The sequence below is a fragment of the Chlorocebus sabaeus genome, chromosome 28 (assembly GCF_047675955.1).
Source record: "Chlorocebus sabaeus isolate Y175 chromosome 28, mChlSab1.0.hap1, whole genome shotgun sequence".
NCBI lineage: Eukaryota > Metazoa > Chordata > Mammalia > Primates > Cercopithecidae > Chlorocebus > Chlorocebus sabaeus.
In genome coordinates, this window is record NC_132931.1 from 7,421,068 (window position 1) to 7,430,272 (window position 9,205).

Genomic DNA, 9,205 nt, shown 5'->3' on the forward strand with positions numbered 1-9,205 from the left:
ATTACAATTCTTCATCTGCATTTTCCCAACCAAAAACATGGCATTTCCCTCCATTCATTCACAGTTTCTAAGGGTGTGTGTGTGTGTGTGTGTGTGTGTTTAGAGACATGGACCCACTCTGTTACCTGGGCTGGAGTGCAGTGGCACAATCGTAGCTCACTGCAGCCTTGAACTCCTAAACTCAAGCAATCCTCCTGCTGCAGCCTCCTGAGTAGCTGGGACTACAGGCACACACCACCATGTCCAGCTAATTTTTGTATTTTTTTATGGAGATGAGGCCTCACTATGTTGCCCAAGCTGGTCTCCAACTCCTGGCTTTCAGCAATCCTCCTTCCTCGGCCTCCCAAAGTGCTAGGATCACAGGTATGAGCCATTGTGCCCAATCTAATGTGTGGTCTTTTCACAAACACCCTCCCCTCTCACATTCCATGTGTGTGTGACCACCATAAATACTGTCTTTTTTTTTTTTTCCATGTTGATGAAAGAGCTCAATACAAATATATCATATAATAGAAGGAAAAAATAAAATTGGGTAATTATCACGTCTTTGATGGTATTATTACTTTCCAAGCTTTGAAGCAATCACAAATGAGAAGATCTTCATTTGAAAACACATAAAAGTCCTGAAAATAGTACAATTAAAATGAAAAGGAAATTACTGGAGTAAATAATTGCTTTAAATATTTGACCCACAAAGTGTTAATTTCCAAGTCTTCAGAAAGTCTAATATATGTCTGGGGTGGGGAGGGGAGCCAAAGAATGCAGGAGGAGTGTTCCTCAAAAGAAGTAACACAATTCACACAAAAGGGAATGCTTATTTTTAAATGGTTCAACCTCATAGTAATCAAAGAAATGCAAATGTAAAAGTACAATAAGAAATCATTTATCCATTGTAAATGAGCTTGGAAACCTTCTCCTGGTAATGTTCCTTGTTAGTGAGTTGCAGTAGGAAAGAAATAAAGAATCTCACTGAAACAGCGTACATGGGGACTGCTGGAAATAAGCCCTTTGCAAAGCATTTTGCCAACGCGCATCAAGAGACTCAACAATACTCGTACTCTTTGATCCCACAGTCCCACACCTAGGAACTTGACGGAAGGAAATGATTCTAAAGAGGAAAGAAAGTTATTTTAAAATCTTAGCTCAGGCCGGGCGCACGCCTGTAATCCCAGCCCCTTGGGAGGCTGAGGCAGATGGATCACGAGGTCAGGAGTTCGAGACCAGCCTGGCCAACATGGTGAAATCCCGTTTCTACTGAAAATTTAAAAAAAAAAAAAAAATTAGCCAGGCGTGTTAGCACACACCTGTAATCCCAGCTACTTGGGAAACTGAGGCAGGAGAATCACTTGAACCCAGGAGGCAGAGATTGCAGTGAGCTGAGATCACGCCATTGCACTCCAGCTTGGGTAACAAGAGCGAAACTCTGTCTCAAAAAAAAAAAAAAAAAATTAGCCTCAGCTTTTTTGGTTTCCCTTTTTTTTTTTTTTTTTTTTTTTTTTTTGGAGACAGTCTCACTCTGTCACCCAGACTGAAGTGCAATGACGTGATCTCAACTCACTGCAACCTCTGCCTCCCAGGTTCAAGAGATTCTCCTGCTTCAGCCTCCTGAGTAGCTAGGACTACAGGCATGAGTCAATTTTTGTATTTTTAGTAGAGAAGGGGTTTCACCATGCTGGCCAGGCTGGTCTGGAACTTCTGACCTCAAGTGATCTGCCCGCCTCAGCCTCCCAAAGTGCTGGGATTACAAGTGTAAGCCACCACACCTGGCTTAATTTTTGTGTTTTTAGTAGAGGCAGTGGTTTCACCATGTTGGCCAGGCTGGTCTCGAACTCCTGACAGGTGGTCCACCCACCTTGGCCTCCCAAAGTGCTGGGATTACAGGCGTGAGCCACCGTGCCCAACCCACTGCAGTTTTATTTGTAAAATCTGGAAAGGAATATAGTATAGTGGAAAGAGTGTTACCAGAAAGGGGTCCCCATCCAGACCCCAGGAGAGGGTTCTCAGACCTCACACAAGAAAGAATTCAGGGTGAATCCATACAGTAATGTGAAAGCAAGTTTATTAAGAAAGTAAAAGAATAAATAATGGCGACTCCATAGGCAGAACAACAGCTTGGGATGCCTGACTGATAATACTTAGTTACTTCTTGATTATATGCTAAACAAGAGGTGGACTGTTCATGAGTTTTCCAGGAAAGAGGTGAGCAATTATGGGAACTGAGAGTTCCCTCCCCGTTTCTAGACCATATAGGATGACTTCTGTGAACTGTCATGGCACTGGCAGGAGTAGTATGCTAATACATTATAATGAAGCAGCGTCATTTGTCTGGGGTAATACCAGAGGTTTGTTGCCCCACATCTGGGGAAATTGAGGACACAGACACACACAAGGAGTGAGGTTAAGAGTGGAGGTTTAGGCCGGGCACGGTGGCTCACGCCTGTAATCCCAGCACTTTGGGAGGCCAAGGCGGGCAGATCACAAGGTCAGGAGATCGAGACCATCCTGGCTAACACAGTGAAACCCCGTCTCTACTAAAAATACAAAAAATTAGCCGGGCATGGTGGCGGGCGCCTGTAGTCCCAGCTACTCGGGAGGCTGAGGCAGAAGAATGGCATGAACCCAGGAGGCAGAGCTTGCAGCGAGCTGAGATCACGCCACTGCACTCCAGCCTGGGTGACAGAGCGAGACTCCGTCTCAAAATAAAAAAAAAATAAATAAGGAGTGGAGGTTAAATAGGCAACAGAAAGAGTGAAGCTCTTTCTCCTGCAGAGAGAGAGGGTCTTTTAAGTGGGTCTTCTGGTGTCGTGGTGAAATGCACAGGGTTTTTATAGACAAGCTTGAGGAGGTGGTGTCTGATTTATATAGGGTCCAAGAGACTGATTGGACCAGGCGTGCCATTTGCATAGCATACAAAGAAGCTGCCCATCCCACCCTCATCTTTTCTTTTCTTTTCTTTCCTTTGAGACAGGGTCTCACTCTGTCGCCCAGACTGGAGTGCAGTGGCACAATCTCAGCTAACCACTGCCTCCCAAGCTCAAGTGATTCTCTTGCCTCAGCCTCCCTAGTAGCTGGAATTGCAGGCGTGGGCCACTACCTCCTCACTAATTTTTGTATTTTTAGTAGAGACAGGGTTTCACCATGTTGGCCAGGCTGGTCTCGAACTCCTGACCTCAGGTGATCCGCCTGCCTTCGCCTCCCAAAGTGCTGGGATTACAGGCGTAAGCCAAGGTGCCCGACCCCACCCTAATCTTTTATTATGCAAATAGAGTCGCTACCTGGCCGTCGCCATGCTGCCTGCTTTTTTACTGCACACATGGCGACAAAGAAAAGGGAAGAGGGAACTTCCATGTTGAACACACCTGGCTTCCAGGTATCGCTTGTCCATTGGCACAGCTGTCACATTTACCTGTGCAAGCTTTTTGCTTGCTTTTCTATGTCTGCAGCTTGATTTTTCAGGCTGCTTTCTGTTAGAAAAGAAATGATTTGGGGGCTGGTTTTTATTAAAAGGTAACCTTACTGAAGACTCTCTTACCCTCACTATCTGCCTAAACAATTTCTTTCTAGCTCCTGTATCAGTAATTAGCATATAATGAGCCAACCAGAGGTCACTCTCATCGCCATGGTTTTGGTGGCTTTGGGCTGCCTTCTTTACCGCATCCTGTTTTATCAACAAGGTCTTTGTGACCTGTATCTTGTGCCGACCTCTTATCTCATCCTGCGACTAAGAATACCTCACCTCCTGCGAATGCAGCCCAGCAGGTCTCAGCCTTATTTCACCCAGCCCCTATTCAAGATGGAGTCACTCTGGTTCGAATGCCTCTGACAAGAGTAAAGAGTTTCATTTCAAAAAAAGAATGGACTCCAATTCTGGTTGTCTCCCGATCCTTCCCTTGTCACCTTATGGCGTCTTCATTTCCACGCTGTAATCCCCTGTAATAGTGAAGTACATTCACCTTGCAAGCTTTAGGAAAGTTTGAACAAAAGGTATGTACACAACTGTGTTGTAACTGACTATAAAAGGCAATTTTATTATTTTGATCATCAAAAGGAAGACACGGGAACAACCCATACTGCCAACAATAAGAAAAATTTGCGTCAGTTATAATACAACCACCCTGTGGAGAATCATAGCCATTAGGGGCTATAATTATGAAGATAATGGATCGATCCGGAAAAAAAAAAAAAGAAACTCCTGATTCTTTCAGGCAGAAAGCAAAATGATACAATAATGTAAAAACTATGCCGTGAACGAGAACAGGAAAGAAAGAATAAAATGAGGACAGCTTCTGCATTTGGGAGGTAGAATTGCAGGCAGTCTTTATTTCTCTTATTATCGCTATGATTTGTTTGTACAATAAATAAGAGTTAGACTTGGGGACAATCACTACTGAATTTTATCAAATGCTTTGTCCCATCTACTGAGATAACAGCATGTTTCACTACTTTTCCCATAGATTGTGGAAATAGCTTTCCTTCCAGGACCCCGGCCTTTGTCTCCTAAGTGAACATCTACCAGATCTTAGTGCATTCCATTTAATTCAAGTCTGAGAACTTTTACTGAGCAACTACTTTGTACCAAGTCCTGCAGCTAAGAGAGGAAGAGGTCGATGGGGGATAGGGTCCAATCCAGGACCGCAGGACCAGAGAAAGACCCACAGAGGAAAGAGAAGGGCTGGGGCCTTCACAGAAGGCAAGTAGAATGGGCAGAGCGAGGCCATGAGGGGAAGCACTTTGCCATGAGTGTCAGAGCTTAGCATGGGGCTTGGCGCATAGTGGGTGCCCAAAAACCATTTGACGAATTGAACCGAACTGTATTGCATGGGGGAGTCTGGCTCCCATCCCCAACCTCTCCTACTCCAGCCCAGCATCATGGACAAGCCCTTGTCCTCCCAGCAACTGAAACCACCTTTGCAAAGTTATGACTGAGACAGTGAAAGAGATCTAACTTCACTGACTCCATCTTGCTTCTAACCTCCAAGCTGTCCTTGTTCATTCCCCGGCGTAGGCTGAACTAACTTTGGGAGAAACTTAGTTTACAGTTTAAACAAAAGTGACCAGATTGCCTTTGGAGGACTGACATTAGCCACAGGATTAGAAATTACGGTTTAGGAGTCATGCAGCTGGAGGCTACAAGATTCTGACCCTCCCTAAACTGCTCCTAAGACCAGTGCTTGAGATATTTTGCAGACCCTGCATTTGATGAAGCAGCTGGCACCACCCAGACTGATAAACTGGCTCATCTCATCTTGTGGCCGCCCTCCCCGCCCCGCCACCCCGCCACCCCGCCACCCCCCCACCGCCCAGCCCCCACCCAGGAACTGACTCAGCCCAAGAAGATAGCTTCTAACCAGTGAGCACTCCTGGGTCACTGGCTCCACCCACCCACCAAGTAGTCCTTAAAAACTCTGCTTTCCTTGGTTGGGCGCGGTGACTCACCCCTGTAAATCCTATAATCCCGGCACTTTGGGAGGCAGAGGCAGGCGGATCAGGAGGTCAAGAGATCCAGACCATCCTGGCCAACATGGTGAAACCCCATCTCTACTAAAAATGCAAAAATTAGCCGGCGTGGTTAAAAAATTAGGCGCACCTGTAATCCCAGCTATTCGGGAGCCTGAGGCAGGAGAATCACTTGAACCTGGGAGGCGGAGGTTCCGGCAAGCAGAGATAGCACCACTGCACTCCAGTCTGGGAGACAGAGCGAGACCCTGTCTCAAAAAAAAAAAAAAAAAAAAGAAAAAGAAAAGAAAAAAGAAAGGCCACAGAGGAGACTTGCCCAGACATGCCTGCAATGGAAAATTCCATTCCCTGACGCATGCGCAGTATGGGGAACAAAGCAATATGGAGTAACTCAAGCTGAGGGCCCGCATGCACACTAGGAGGACGGAGACCAGAAATTCACGCCTTATGCAAACGAGACACCTACCCCTCATCAGTTTCTTAAAAAAAGCCCCTCTGTATTCAACTGTGAAACAGCGACCCTTTTTCAGGACCCCTGTCTGTGGCAGAGAGCGCTCTCTCTTTCACTTATTAAACTCCTGCTCTAACCTCACTCAGAGAGTTCGTACCCTTGATTTCCTCGGCTGTGAGACAAAAAACTTCAAGTGGCACCGCAGGCAATGGGGCTATTTCACCAAAGCTCTAGTCCTAGGGGTTTATTTTTGTTTTTTTTATACAGGGTCTTGTTCTGTCGCCCAGGCTGGAGTGCAGTGGTGTGATCATGGCTTACTGCAGCCTCAACCTCCTGGACTCATCAGTCCTACCACCTCAGCCTCCCAAGCAGCTGGGACTACACGTGCGCCCCAGTATGCCAATTTTTTTTTTTTTTTTTTTTTTTAAAGACAGAATCTCACTCTTTTGCCCAGGCTGGAGTGCAGTGGTGCAATCTCCTGGTTCAAGCAATTCTCAGTGGTTCAAGCAATTCTCCTGCCTCAGCCTCCCAAGTAGCTGGGATTACAGGCATGCACCACCATGCCCAGCTAATGTTTTGTATTTTTAGTAGAGATGGGGTTTTGCCATGTTGGTCAGGCTGGTCTCGAACTCCTGACCTCAGGTGATCCACCTGCTTCTGCCTCCCCAAGTACTGGGATTACAGGCGTGAGCCACTGCACCTGGCCCTGACAAATTATTTTTAATTTCTTTGTAGAGATGAGGTCTTGCTATGTTGTCCAGGCTGGTCTCAAACTCCCGGCTTCAAGTGGTCTTCCCGCTGAAGTGTTGGGATTACAAGCATGAGCCACCGCGCCCAGCCCTAGCCTTGGTTCTTTGCTCCCACAAAATGCTAGATAAAAAAGGCCTGCCTGGTCCCTAAACAGACCTCCAGGGACCGTATTTATTCAATGAAAACTCTATACCTGGGTGTGCTGACAAGGAACGTTTTCCGACTTGTAAAGTTACTTGTTTTTTGTTTTTTGGGTTTTTTGTTTGTTTTTTGTTTTTTGTTTTTTGGTTTTTTTTTTTTTTGGAAGAAAATGACTTTATTCTAATTAACTCACAAAGAATGAAATCATAACAGCTAGTTTAAGGAGACCACACAAACATTTGCCCAGCCCCAAATTCTACAGAGTAGGAACCCCCCACCCCGCTTCCATTTCAATTCTGAAGCAAGGAAGCTAGGAATGACAGGAGAGGTTTAACTGATGGTTACACTTTATACCTTCACTATCAATTCTATTTTTATACTGAATTAATTTAGTTATGAGAGCTGATTTTCCATCTCTCCAGGTTGAACTTCTCAATTGGCCAATCCGTGTGCAAGTCGGCACTGTTTCAGCACCTCACTGAAACCCTCACAGAGCCTGATGTCACCCTGGTTCTGGGCACACTCCGGAAACTGTTTGATCTCATAGAAGCAAGGCTGCTGCTCCTGTATCAGCTGGGTTCCCTGAGGCTCCTGGTAAGGGATGTCAGGCCTCCCAGGCTCAGCATTACTTCCTCCACTGAAGCCCCCAGTAATGGCGTGACCCAGTGTGTGCCCCACAGCAGAGCCCACAGCCACGCCAGCTGCAGTGGTTGCCATCTGGGCCATCAGACCTGGCCGCCGGGGCGCAGCAGCAGAAGAGCCAATGGCAGATGGGGGTGCCGCTGCTGGTGGCTGAGCGACAGGTGCTGGCCTGGGTGCAGCTCTCATCTGAGGGGTCCGGCTGGCCGTAGGGGCCATGCGGGAGGTGCGGCTTTGGCTTCCACGCGGCATCCTAGGTACGCGACGGCTCGGCCTCAGGACGTGTCAAACAAACAAAACAAAATACATCCTGCGAAGAAACAAGAAACCATCACAGCTAGGTTTAGATTTAATGAACTACTTTTATTGAAAAGAAGAAAACTGCACGAGAAGTATACAAAACTCCGGAGTGGGGGGAAAAGAAAAAAAGAAAAAAAAAGAAACCCAGCCCAGCAAGCATATCTATCTTTTCTTTTCTTTTTCTTTTTCTTTTTTTTTTTTTTTTTTTTTTTTTTTTTTTGAGACAGAGTCTTGCTCTGTCGCCAGGCTGGAGTGCAGTGGCATGATCTTGGCTCACCTCCGCCTCCCGGGTTCAAGTGATTCCCCTGCTTCAGCCTCCCAAGTAGCTGGGATTACAGGCGTGCACCACCACGTCTCTACAAAAATAAAATAATTTTTGTATTTTAGTAAAGACAGGGTTTCACCATGTTGGCCAAGATGGTCTCGATCTCCTGACCTCGTGATCCGCGCCCTCGGCCTCCGAAAGTGCTGGGATTACGGGCGTGAGCCACCACGCCCAGTCTAAGCCCATCTATCTTTTCTTCTGTCATTCGTCTTCTGCGGAAGCTGAAGATGCATCGTTCTTCTCCTGTTTATCTGAAGGGCCCATCATGATCCATAATTCCTTATTTCTCTTAATATTTTCAAATATCTTCAGGGCAAGCTATCAAGCAATCCGCTTGGCCCATAAGTGATTTTCCAGTCCTTTATTTTATTTTATTTTATTTTATTTTATTTTATTTTATTTTTATTTTATTTTTGAGACAGGATGTCACTCTGTCTTCCAGGCTGAAGTACAGTAGTGCGATCTCAGCTCACTGCAACCTCCACCTTCCAGGTTCAAGCAATTCTCTTGCCTCGGGCTCCCGAGTAGCTGGGATGACAGGTGCCCACCACCACACCTGGCTAATTTTTGTATTTTTAGTAGAGATGACTTTTCACCATGTTGGCCAGGCTGGTCTGGAACTCCTGACCTCAGATGATCTGCCTGCCTCGGCCTCCCAAAGTGCTGGGATTACAGGCGTGAGCCACTGTGCCCAGCCGATTTTCCAGCAGCATTGTGAGCCGAAGCTGTCCCCGTCCTTGACTGTGTGAAAATGTTTACCTGGGAATTGTCACTTGTAAAAAAAAAAAAAATTCCTCTCACACAGGGAGGTTTGCCATCGGTTTTCTTTTCCAGAACTGGCTATTTTTTTTTATGCTGAAATCAAATGTTATAGCTAAGGGATTTCAAGCACACCTCAAGGAACTTCACATTACAGGGCAGAAGGAGCAAGCTGCCCAGCGGAAAGGGGCCCCCAGGGTCCCCTCAAACCTGGTGGCAGCCGCATGATTGCTGGGATTTATGTGCTAGAGCCGTGTTCTCACATTTACTACTCAAAAATGCACCCCTGGCTGAGCGCAGTGGTTCACACCTGTAATCCCAGCACTTTGGGAGGCTGAAGCAGGCGGATCACCTGAGTTCAGGAGTTCAAGACCAGCCTGGTC

General features: G+C 46.4%; 1 pseudogene; it reads right to left on the bottom strand.

Moving 5' to 3' along the window:
* Nucleotides 1-7,231: 7,231 nt before the first annotated feature.
* On the bottom strand, nucleotides 7,232-7,754 carry LOC103246610 (coiled-coil-helix-coiled-coil-helix domain-containing protein 2 pseudogene; annotated as a pseudogene).
* Nucleotides 7,755-9,205: the final 1,451 nt, after the last annotated feature.